A 13,212-nucleotide genomic window follows, 5' to 3' on the forward strand; every position below is an offset into this window, starting at 1 on the left:
CAAGCCTCTGATTGGATATCACAGTGATCAGCCACTGTGAAGCCTGCCCCCCTTGTTTTTTTGTCTCTGAATGGAGGAGAGAGGTACATTGTATCTCTCTGTCCTTTCAGAAAGAAAAAAAGTGTTTGTAAAAAAAATAGCAATAATATTAAAAATAATTAATAAATAAATAAACCCAGTGCCAGGGTTAGTGTTTGGGTCAAGGTCAGGGTCAAAGCCAAAAGGTCAGGGTCAGTATTTATTTATTTTTTTTTTAAATTAGTATCAGTGTCAGTTAGTGGCAGAATAAAAAAAAAGCAAAATGCGCACTATTGTTTCTGGGCCATACTATGGGTACAAACAACAACTAACATACACATATGTGGTATCGCTGCGATTGTCAGGAGCAGGAGAAATTATTTTGGGTTGTTCTTTGGTGGTTGGTTATGGTAGTAGCAAGAAAAGTACAAGTACATTTTAAAAAAAAGTTTTGTTTTTTTTTTACTATTATGGGCAAGTTTTCATTTGATAATGAAAAAAAAAAATCAGGAGATATCCATTACTATTTACCACCAAATGAAAGCCCAATTTGTCCTTAAAAAAACGAGGCACCTGGATGCACATAGTGATGATATGTACAGTTTTGCCAACACATGTCAAAGTTGCAAAATTGTGCTTAGGCTTTAAGATTTGTTTTACCCTTAGGCGTGAAGGGGTTAATTGAACAAGCTGAAGTTAGAAGCCGGTTGGCTACCATGCACAGCTGCACCAGATTTTATGCTCTCCGGTTATAGTAAATCTACCTCAATATGGCCAAAAGTGTTGAGACACCCTGCAAATGATTGAGTTTCCAGTGAAGGGTGCTTTTTCGTGCATACAAAGACATACTAAACAATTGTCCAGTTTGGGGAAGGCTCCTTTCTAATCCAGTATGACTGTGCACAAAGCTAGCTCCATAAAGACATGGTTTGATGGGTTCAGTGTGGAGGAACTCGAGGAGCTCATTTTAGGTCCACATTAAGCAGTTTTCCATCATTGAAATTGACTTACTTTACAGTCTAAATCACTTTTACTCTTTTTCTGCCACCGACATAGAATTTGCGTCAGTGGCACCTGTAGATTTTACACAGAACAGATAGGCGTTTGTTTGTACATTGCAAGCTGATTCTTGGCTTGATAATATGCACAGGCAAGGGAAGATACCATATCTATCCCCCCCCCCAACCCCCTGTGACTCCCCCTACCTTGTATCCCGGGCTCTGTTGTAATACCTGGGTCCAGCATGGTGGGTGTGGCTGGGTAAAGCAAAGAGAACTTGGTGGCATCGTTTTCAAAATCTGTTTAGTTTTGTTTATACGTTTTTGAATTTTGATTTCAATTTTCCTTGAGGTGAATGTAGCCGTATTAGTGCATTTGTGACAGGAACAATTGAGTACTGTCCGTGATACTTTTTTTATTTGCACTAACATACAATTTTGAGGACCAGCTTTCAGGGAATGTCCCCTTCTTCAGGTTGGAGCAGTACTGAAACAAAGATTTAGCAGAATGTTGGAAGGAATGTAGGGGATGGGAAAAAAAACAGAGATAAGATACAGCAAAAGCAAAGGGGGGGGGGGGGGGAGACAACACTAGCAGAGGCAGTCATGCTTGAGCTGATAGTCATAAAACTGTTGGATAATGAGTGAGGAATCCCATGTCCAAATTCAGGCCGTTATCTCTTGTGTCAAATAGAATTATCATTCTTAGTTCAAACTTTTTTCTTTCTTGAATGGATTTGAAATTTCCTTTAAGAACTAAAACATTGAGGTCTTCCATAATGTGGTCTGGTTGTGTGAAATGGTGTCCCACAGGTGTGCAAAGGTCATCTTCTTTATGTTCCTTGATGGTATGTCTGTGCAAATTCATCCTTGTTTGCAACTTCTATCCTATTTCGCAAACATAAGATCCTTTGTTACATTTTCTGCACTGGATAAGGTACACAACATTACTGGAGGTGCAGCTGTATGATCCGGAGATACTGAAGATCCCTTTTGAGTGTCTGACACTTTTTGATGGATTGATTTGGTTGCACAGTTTGCAGCGTATTTTATTGCAGGGTTTGCTTCCATTATTTGTGACATCATAATCAGAAGGAAGTTTCCTACTGATTAGTTTATTTCTGAGGTTGGGGGGTTGTCTGAAGGCCAATATTGGTGGTTGCTGGAATATTTCTTTCAGAGTTCCATCCTTTGCTATGATGGGTGGTAAATCTTTGATTATTTTCCTTATTCCTTCTAGTGCTGGGTTGTATGTGGTTACTAGAGCTACATGGTTGTTTGTTTTTCTCTCTTTGTACTGAAGCAGATTTTCTCTTCGGGTTCTCAAGACTGTGTTTATGCTGGTGTTTATAGTTTTGTCCTTGTAACCTTTCTTATGGAAGACGTCTGCTAGTGTCCCGAGATGTTTATCTCTGTCTCTTGGGTCAGAACATATTCAGTGGTATCTGATGGCTTGACTGTGTATGATGGCATGTTTCGTGTGTTGGGGGTGGAAGCTAGAACTGTGGAGGTAGTTGCATCTGTCAGTGGGTTTCCTGTATATTGAGGTGTGAAGCGTATCATCCCTGATGTATACTGTGGTGTCTAGGAAGTTGACGTGCGTGTTTGAGTATTACATTTTTAGTTTGATGGATGGATGAAAAGTGTTGAACAATGAGTAAAATTGTTTTAGGTATTCTTCACCTTCTGTCCATATGATGAAAATATCATCAATATAGCGATAGTATCTGTATGGTTTTTGTTCCATGCTGTTCAGGAATTGTTCCTCCAGGTCAGCCATAAATAAATTGGCATATTGGGGTGCCATTTTACTTCCCATCGTAGTACCCATACATTGAAGATAGATGTCTTTATTGAAGGCAAAGTAGTTGTGTGTAGCAAAATAGTAGTGTTCACACAGTGTAGTGTTCTGCTAAATCTTTGTTTCAGTACTGCTTAGACCCTGAAGAAGGGGACATTCCCCGAAAGCTTGTCCTCAAAATTGTATGATAGTGCAAATAAAAAAAGTATCATGGACAGTACTCAATTGTTCCTGATTTCAATTTTCCAAATTCGAAAAAGTATCAAATCGGCATTCTAATTTGAATTGATTCTATTTGAAATTCAAATTTTGTAAGAATTTATATTCTTTTTTATTCTATTCTATTTTATTTTCTATTCTAATCTGTTCTATTCTTTTCTATTCATTCCCTTTATTTTCTGTTCTATTTTATTCTATTTTATTTTATTTTCTATTCTGTTCTGTTTTACGCTATTCTTTTCTATTCTGTTCTGTTTTAATTTATTAAAATTTTGAAAGGCGGGTATATTCTATTCTATTTATTCTATTCTAATCTATTCTATTTTATTTTATATTCTATTCTATTCTGTTCTACTCTATTTTCTATTCTATTCTATTAAATTTCTTGAACAAAAGTTTGTCTGTGTTACATGAACATATCTTAGTCTCTGTTTTTTAGGGTCATAGCCATCCACTGTGAACAAACAAGATAAACTGGAAGACTGATCTTCAAAATGAATACCTGGAAAGATTCACACTGCAGTGTGCTTTATAGTTTATTTTTTAAAATGTTTGTTTTTCAAATTTTATATTTTTATAGCAGCTTAAGGTTAATGTACAGTTATGCAGCAAATTCAGTTACTATGCGATGCATTCAGCGCTAAGACTATATGGTAACGGGATGGATGTACACACTCCTGAGTTCTAGGTACATTTCCTTCCCCAGATCCCCTGGTTTCCCTCCAGCTGCACGCTGTACGTTACTGCACACTGACTATGAATGATACCTGCAGGTTATTTGCTCCCCTTTAATGAGAACTCTGAATGCCATTTTTGAGAAGCCCACCTCAATTCTTAGAGCCTGAGCAGGGACATACATTCAATTTATGTGGCCTGATAGCAACATTTTGATGTGCCCCCTATCAATCTCTCTCTGTTTATTACTGAAGGCTATAATGATGCATCGCTACATCTGTGTTTTCTTACCTGTATACTGATTTTCTATGTTTAAGTTGCCTAAATAAACTTCCTAGTGGGGGCCCTCAGTTGTTTTTTTGGTTACTTTCATGGCACGTGCCTCTGTACCAAACTACAAAGGGGTCCAAAGGATCCCTTTACCAGTTCACATAGGTTTTGGGGCTCCAAAAGTAAGAAACTCTTTGTGGTCAGTAGGCATGATACCTGCATTTGTCCATTGTAATTCCAACCCAAACTGTAACCATTGTAACAGGTGACATTTTGTTTTGAGTTGATCTTAACTTGTTAGAGTCCATTCACACTTGTGCAACTCATGTTTTCGCACTACTTTGGTCCGACTTTCTTGCAACTTGAGGGCCATAGACTTCAATGTATGTAAACTCTTCAAAGGTGGACCTAAATGATATACAAGTGACTTGTGTACGACTTTATACAGCACAAACAATCATCCTTGGTCAAAGCCAAAGTGGCACCAAAGTCGCACTCATCCAAAGCTGCATCAAGTCGCACTGTAAAGTCTAAATGAAAATCGCATGATTTTGAAGTTGCACAAGTGTGAATGGAGCCTTGCCTGAATTTGTAGATTACATTTTAGAGTAATCACAGTTGAAGAACATTTAAATGAACTGTAATATGCGAAGTGTAATAAGTTAAATGTTATGACGTTCTTATGTCTTATTTTTGTTTTTTGAAAAAATAAAGTCCGACAGAAGCCAATCATGTTCAAAAAAGCAATTACTGTACTTCATCATTCTGTTATGAAGTTAAAGAGGTATATGATGCAGTCTGCCACTAGCATTAACACAGAACTTTTTTCTCAGTTCCCCATGTAACATAGTGTTATTACCTGTTGATCCTGCTAGTAGATCTGTTATTTTTCCAATATTTTTTCACTTTCTTTAACAGGGTGACAACCCTGTTCACTCTGTGAAGATGCACTGCAACTCTGGCAGGCTATGGGCATGTAGTTTTAGTTACATGTAGTTTTAAATTAACTTTAAGTCCAACTCCAGATAAAACCTTATCAGCAGTTTAAAAGAAAAGTTCACCTTCATGGTAAAATAAATATGCATTTTACTTTTTTTTTTAGGAGCTGCAAAGCATTGCACCTGTGATCAGCAGATCATGGATGGAACGCAGGTCCCCTGCACGCTGTCAGTGTAAGCTGTCTGCTCGTACCTCGTATGGGCAGGCAGTTACACAATGTCAGGAAGAAACAAGGAACTACCTAGAGCGCGTGTGTCAAACTGGCGGCCCTCCAGCTGTTGCCACACTATAAGTCCCATGAGGCATTGCAAGATTGACAGTTACAAGCATGACTCCCAAAGGCAGAGTCATGATGGGACTTGTAGTTTTGCAACAGCTGGAGGGCCACCAGTTTGACAACTCTGACCTAGAGCAATCAAAAGCACCCTGGCAGTTCATTGAGAGCCACAAGTTGACAGCTGCAAAGGCTGTTGGTAGTTGTAGTTCTCCCATTCACAGAACTCTGTGAATGAATGAATGATGTGGCCAGGCAGGCGGAGCTCCGCTTGGCTGTGTTTTTTATTTTAAAGTGACAGCAAGATCAGAGAGAAGATCCTTGGCTTGTTGTCACTAGAAATGGCTGCAGCGGTGGGAACATGTCACATGTACCATGTTAAAAGCAGATGGGTTGATTACTACCCAGCCAAAAACAAAATGTTCCTACTACTTAGAAACTTAATAGAATGCTACATACTGAAGCACCATACTTGTCTGGCTGCACTCAACAATAGCAGTTGAATTTGAGGTTGCCTAGGGTATTCATTAGATCTCCCTTGGCTTACCACTCAGTATATTTAAAAATAAACATAAGTTGTATTTCATAGGGTCCAGTGTGGCTTTGATAATCAGCTTCCAACTTCTGAAAATGCTTCTAGTATATGACACCAGGGGTTATTTATTGACCACCACTGACACCAGGGGCACTTCACTTACCACTACAGACACCAGTAGCTCGCCACTGATCACCATTATTGACCACCACTAGCACCAGGAGCCCTTCCGTTACCAGCATTGACATCAGGTGCATTTCATTGAGCACCAATTACACCAGGGGCTTTGCTAACTACCCCTAACACCAGGGGAAATGCACTGACCACCAATGACTTTGTGGGCACTTTACTGACCGCCACTGAAATTAGGGGCACTTCAAGGACCACTGCTAATGACAGGGGCAATTTACTGATCACTACTGACACTATGGGAATTTTACTGATCGCTACTGACACTAGGCGTACATTACTGCCCCCAAGAGACACGAAGGGCACATTGCTGACCACCACTTACATTAAGGGCATGTCACCAACCTCCAGTGACACCAAGGGCACTTTAGTGATCACTTCTGACCCCAGGGGCACCTAATTAGCCACTACTGATACCAGGGGCTCTTCACTGATCACCGCTAAGACCTGAGGACCACCACTGACACCAAGAGCCTTCATTGACCACCACTTAAACAAGGAGCACTTCACTGACCAACACTGACAACAGGACCACTCCACGGACCACCACTGACAACAGGGGCACTACACAGACCACCATTGACACCAATGACACTTCACTAACCACCACTGACACCAGAGCTTTTACCGGTCACCACTGAGACCTGGGGCTCATTACTGACCATCACTAACACTAAGGACACTTCACTGACACTATTGGCACTTCACTGACCACTTCAAAGCTCATCACTGAGACCTGGGACCCAGTACGGACCACCACAGACACCAGGGGCCTTTCACTGAGCATCAGTGACATTAGGGTCATTTCACCAATCACCACTGCCACCAAGGGCTTCTTAAAGCCACTACTAACACAGGAGCACTTTACTGACGCTACGATTTCACTTACCATCACTGACATTAGGGACACTTTAATGACCACCACCACGTTTGGTGTTATTAGTGGTCAATAAAGAGCCCCTGTTGTCAACAGTGGTCAATAAAGAGCCCTTGATGTCATCGAGTGGTCAGTGAAGTTCCCCTGGTGTCAGTAGTAGTCTCTTAAAGAGCCCTTGGTGTCAGCAGTGGTCAATTACTGTAAGTGCCCCTGGTGTCAGTAGTGGTCAGTAAAGAGCCCTCAGTGTCAAAGTGCTCTGGTGTCAGTAGTGGTCAGTAAAGAGCCCCAGGTGTCAGTAATAGTCAGTGAAGTGCCTTTAATGTCAGGATGCTTTTCCACTCACTTCCACTAAGAGTATTATATAGCAGTACAGACATTCTCTTTGAGATTTAGAGGCAATGAATGCTCTTGATGGTTTGCTTTTGAGCTCCATTGCATGAAGTTGGTGCCCACATTCAAACACAGGCTAGCATTATGTTTTGTTTTCTATGAACACAAACATTCACATCACTTGTTCTTCCTGCAACTAGGCTTAACCATTTTACTAGACTATTATTGAGTTTACTACATGACTGCTGTGCATTTTACAGCAGAGAGATGGATTATGTGTGATCATTAAAACTTTGGGCAAAGCCAAACAGCTTCAGGCACAGTTAGGCCTCTTTCAAATGGGGTGGTTACATCCATAACCCATGCAGGGCCATATTTTGCTGGCACAGGATGCACAGGTGTTGTGTGCACCCCTGTGTCGGCAGTCCCATTGTTATCTATTGGGATCCTGCGGCTGTACGGACACAGGCTAAGGAAAGAGGAGATACAGTCCCACACTCAGGACTGTGCCCCACACCAGATCTCACAGGATACAAACTTGTCCAACAATGCTTCCTCTGATGACAGAGGATGAAGGTTACCTAGAAATGTTTTGGGGGTGGGTCCCACTTTCTTAAGCCTCTCTAGTGTTTCTCCTCTTTCTTTATCCTGTTATCACTGTGTGAGGATTCCAACTAAAGCTGCCGTTCTCCTTGCACCACTGGCCATGGTGTCAGCTTTCATCCTCCCCTTCTAAGAAGCTGTGTACAATAAAACTGTAACTGCTTGAATCAATTCAATGATGATGATTGCAATTATCAAGGGCTCTGATCCTGCAGTTAATTTTAGATTTCTGAACTTAGGGCCCATTCACAATGGCACATCTTGGTGCATTGCATTAACTGATCCACCTTAATGGGCATTGCATTAAGGCAGCTTATTAACCTGAATGGGCTGCTAAGGCACCAGTATGGACCAAAAAAACTGCTTTGGAATTTCATAGTGAGATGTAAAATTAAGAGTGAGCCATCGTATTTCCTTAACCATTAAATAAATAATTTGAAAAAACATATAAAAAAAAAATCAAAATGCACATGGGGATGACAATTCACTAAAGAAATACAAAAACAATTCCCCAACCATTGTAGACAATGTAAATGTCTGTACTACTATGTGCTTGCAATGATCAAACACTACCTACAGACGTATGAAAACGTTTACACAATAAAAAAAACCCTCTAGTCCCCATTTGCACTTTAGCATTTTCTGCTCTTTTTCCCTATACCTGATGATGCAGATTCCCATTTTTCTAATGGTCTCTGTTCACACTTGTGTACCAGTTGTCCTACGTTCTACTCCCTAAACTCATAAAAGTACATGAGCATTTTTTTTTTGTTATCATATTTGGGTGTTTTAGATCCTATAGACTTCAATGGGAATGCCTGTAAGATTTTGCATGTATGTACAAGATGTGGCTTTGGTTTTATAAAGCACTGCCTCACATTGAGCACAGACTACAGTTTCCTCACAATAAGGAATTTTGTCATTGTTTCAGAAAATAGTCGCGCCAGACAGTTTCATGCCCAGGAGAAATACAACTTTATCAAGCCTAAAAACACAATTCTGCTGGACAGGTGATTGGCTGTTCTTTAACCACTTGCCTACAGGACACTTTCACCCCCTTCCTGCCCACGCCAATTTTCAGCTTTCAGCACTGTAAGACTTTGAATGACAATGTACCCATATGAAATTTTCATCATTTTTTTGAGACAGAGATTTATTTTGGTGGTATTTAATCATCTCTGGGTTTTCTATTTTTTGATTAAACAAACCAAAAACAACTGAAAATTTTGAAAAAAATAAAGTTTCTTTGTTTCTGTTATAAAATTTTGTAAATCAGTAATTTTTCTCCTTCACTGATGTGCGCTAATGAGGCTGCAGTGATGGGCACCGATAGGCTGCACTGATGGGCATTGACAGACGGCACTGGTGGGCATTCACAGACATCATTGATGAGCACTGAAAGGCAGTGCTCATATATGGCACTGATAGGTGTCACTTACTGGCACTGATAGGCAGCATTTATAGGCGGCACTGATAAGTGGCACTGACTGGCACTGATGGGTGGCACTGAAAGGCAGCTCAGATGGGCACTGATATGTGGCATTGATGTGCACTGACAGGTGAAAAAAATGTGTGTGACTTGCGAGCCAAACTATATACTCAATAAAGTGTTTCTATGGATCGCCAACATTTAACACATAACTCAAACTGTGCAACCTAATAATACATTTATAAATGTAGCACTCCCTAAAAAATATATTAATACATACTTATAATTTGTGATGAACACATAACATAATCAAACCATACTTTTATAGATAAAACAATTATAGTGACATGATTGAAATGAATAAAAAATAAAAATACAAAAAAAATGTGGTTATTACTTTGCTCTAAAAAATATATAGTCCCATCACTCAATAAGTGATCCAAAAATCGTGACGTGGTGACTTATTAAAATAAATAGTGACATGAAATAGTGACTTTCCGTGATCCTCCAACCAGTAAAATTGTGTGCTCACCTCCTTCTATGCCTAAAAAATAGGCTACACACGCTTGTAGTTCACACAACCTGGAACCTGCTGGAACAGCTGTAGCATATCATGGATATGTGATCTTTCCTGTGGATACCTCGGTAAGCCCCTTATTAGCTGGATATCCCTGCAGGGATTAATCCCTCCTTGATCTGCCAGAAATCACCTGCTTTTCTCCTGATTATCTCCTCCTCATTCGTTCCTCAGCAATTAATGAAAATAGGAGACATAGTGCTTTATCCTTAAAACAATATGTTTTATTCCAATACCAATCTCTATTGCACTCACATTTAAGATAAGATAAAAGCGCTAGGTAACAATAAATCCTCTGTCAGCCGCTGAGGCATGTACTTGCCGTCTGCCGTCTAATCTCTTCTGGTGCCGAGTGACGTCGTAGCCCTACCCCTACGTGTTACGCCATAGGTCACGTGGCTTCATCAGGGGGTTGTGATAGCTATTACATCAGCTATCAGGGCACTGATGATCAGTGTAGATGTCCCCTCTGAGGAATGTACCGGCTCTCTTCTCCTCAGGAGCTGTCAGCGTGACAGCTTTTGAGGAGAGAAATGCCGATAACCGGTATTTCCTTATTTACATGCAATCAGCTGTGATTGGACACAGCTGATCACATGACAGAGCCGAAGTCACGCTCTTTCCGCTGATCGGTGATCCTCTGTGTCGCAGGGGGTGCACACGCGTGGTTAGAGTGGGAGGACATCATATGACATCCTCCCAGAATGAGAGAACCACCTTACTCCCGCCATTTCCTATATGGTGGGCAGGACGCGGTTAAAAGTCAGCAGCTACAATTTTTGTAACTGCTGACTTTTATTTTTTTACAGTGGAACTCCGCTTTAAATACTAGAACACCAGTGACCCAGAAGAGGTATGTAGACTCGTTTTTCATACATTCTTATTCCGATTCAGCTACTCAGAAACATATGAGGAAACTCTAGCAGTATGGTAGTCAGACAACTCATAGTTCCAGAACAAGGTAAATAATAGATGCCTGCATGCTGTCCTCCCCTATGCCCTATCCTTACTGTAAAGACTACAGGAATTAAACTGGAATTTTAGTTCCCCCCTTAACCCCTTGGCACCAACGCTTCCCGACCCTTTGAGAGGTTTCATATTCCGGGAGGTGGGGGGGTGCGTTTATGATCATGTGACCATAGTGATTGGCTGTCACATGATTGGAAAGTTCCCAATCACAAGCAGCAATCAGGAGCATTTTGTGAGCCACCAGTAACTGTGATGGTAACTGTGCCAGGAGTGTGCAGAGCGCACACTCTCGGTACAGCTGTGTTTACATTCTGGTGCACATAAATGCAGACTCTCGGAGTTAAGGCCCACCTACAGAAAGGCTGCATATATGCATACTGTCAGCACCAAGGAGTTAAGCTGGCCACACATACATAGATTTCAGTTTGCATTAGAGAAATCTAACAGATTTCTCAATCCATGTTAACCAGCATGAATGGACGAATTTCCCCTGCCAGGTATGGTATTCCCTTCCACTCTGGAGGCAGTACAGAGTTCTTGGGTTAAGCCAGAATGGTGCAATCACCTGGTGCATTCATATTAGCGGCAAGAAGGTGAGAACGTTGTTTCGTTATTAGGCATTTGTGGTAACATAGTTACATAGTTAGTCTGGCTGAAAAAAGACAAAAGTCCATCCAGTTCAACCATTAAAAAAAAAAAAGTTATAATCCTATACCCACAGTTGATCCAGAGGAAGGCAAAAAAAAACAGCAAAACATGATCCAATTTGCTCCTGCAGAGGAAAAATATCCCTCCTGATCCCCCAGGAGGCAAGCAGATATTCCCTGGATCAACTTTACCTATAAATGTTAGTATCCAGTTATATTCTGTGTATCTAAGAAACAATCCAGGCCTTTTTTAACCGCTAGCCTACAGGGCACTTATACCCCCTGCCTGCCCAGGCCAATTTCCAGGTCTCAGCGCTGTCACACTTTGAATGACAATTGCGCAGTCATGCAATACTGTACCCATATGAAATTTTTATCATTTTTTTGACAGATATAGCTTTATTTTGGTGGTATTTAATCACCTCTGGGTTTTTTATTTTTTCTTAAACAAACCAAAAACCACTGAAAATTTTGAAAAAAAAAACGTTTTTTCTTAGTTTTTAGTATAAAATTTTGTAAATAAGTGATTTTTCTCCTTCACTGATGTGCGCTAATGAGGCTGCAGTGATGGGCACTGAAAGGCAGCACTGATATATGGCACTGATAGGCAGCACTGATATGCGGCACTGACTGGCACTGATAGGATGCACTGACTGGCACTGTTAGGTGGTACTGACTGGCACTGTTAGGCGGCACTGATGGGCACTGATAGGAGGCACTGATGCACACTGATAGGTGGCACTGACTGGCAGCACTGATTGGCATTGATATATGGCACTGATGGGTGACACTGAAAGGCAGCTCAGATGGGCACTGATATGTGGCATTGATGTGCACTGGTAGGCACTGATATGTGGCATTGATGGGCACTGGCACATGGCACTGTTCAGCACTGACAGCTGGCACTGCTGGACACCTGACAGGTGTCATCAGTGCCCTGATGATCAGTGTACATGTCCCCTCCGCGGAATGCCGATTACCAGCTCTCCTCTCCTCTGTCAGTGTGACAGCTCGTGAGGAGAGAAATGCCGATAACCGGCATTTCCGTGTTTACATGTGATCAGCTGTAATTGGACACAGCTGATCATATGACCGAGCCGACATCTTCGACTCTTTCCGTGGATCGGTGATCCGCTGTGTCCGAGGGACACAGCGCACCACCAATCACTGCGCCGTGCGCTCCCTGAGCTGCACATGCGCGGTGAGAATGGGAGGACATCATATGACGCCCTCCCAGAACGAGAGAACCACCTTGCGCCGGTCATTGGACTATATGGCGGGCGGGAGGTGGTTAAAGTAATACACTGAGCTGACCAGAACCAACTCTTGAGGGAGTCTATTCCACATTTTCACAGCTCTCACTTTGAAGAAACCTTTCCGTATTTGGAGATTAAATTTCTTTTCCTCCAGATGTAAAGAGTGCCCTCTTGTCCTCTGTGATGACCTTGGGGTGAATAGTTCTACACCCAGTTCACTATATGAACCACTGATAAATACATCAGTATACATACACTATACAACTCGCTTGTACCATACCTATACAACCACCTACTGATTTACCATAACTATGTAATAGGAGTACAAACCGAAACAATCCATTCAATTGGTATCAAATCAGACAGGCTCTTGCATTACATTGTTGATGGTAGATCTGTACAATCAGCACATCCAAAGTGGTCCCTGTGAATCTGTGTTGCAGTGGACATCATGACCTTCTGGCCCCATCATCTCACACCACCTCCCTACTTCCCGTGTTCTGCTGGGGCTTACATGGGTACTGTGAGCTCTGGCCTGTCAGCTCA

The 13,212-nt window shown here is 41.4% G+C and overlaps 1 protein-coding gene and 1 long non-coding RNA gene across 2 annotated transcripts in view; one reads left to right on the plus strand and one right to left on the minus strand.

The window, feature by feature from the left end:
* Window positions 1-4,710, plus strand: part of LOC149456446 (calpain-13-like) — a 151,844-nt gene extending 147,134 nt beyond the window's left edge. The window contains exon 27 of the mRNA XM_089685120.1: window positions 3,476-4,710. The gene's annotated coding sequence lies outside the window, so the exon portion shown is untranslated. The remainder of the gene's footprint in view (window positions 1-3,475) is intronic.
* LOC149456447 (uncharacterized) overlaps window positions 1-13,212 on the minus strand; it is a 44,024-nt gene that overhangs the window by 11,427 nt on the left and 19,385 nt on the right. The window lies entirely within an intron of this gene.

Source organism: Staurois parvus, unplaced genomic scaffold (assembly GCF_062004578.1).
Source record: "Staurois parvus isolate SC_StPar_1 unplaced genomic scaffold, SC_StPar_1.0 ptg000362l, whole genome shotgun sequence".
NCBI lineage: Eukaryota > Metazoa > Chordata > Amphibia > Anura > Ranidae > Staurois > Staurois parvus.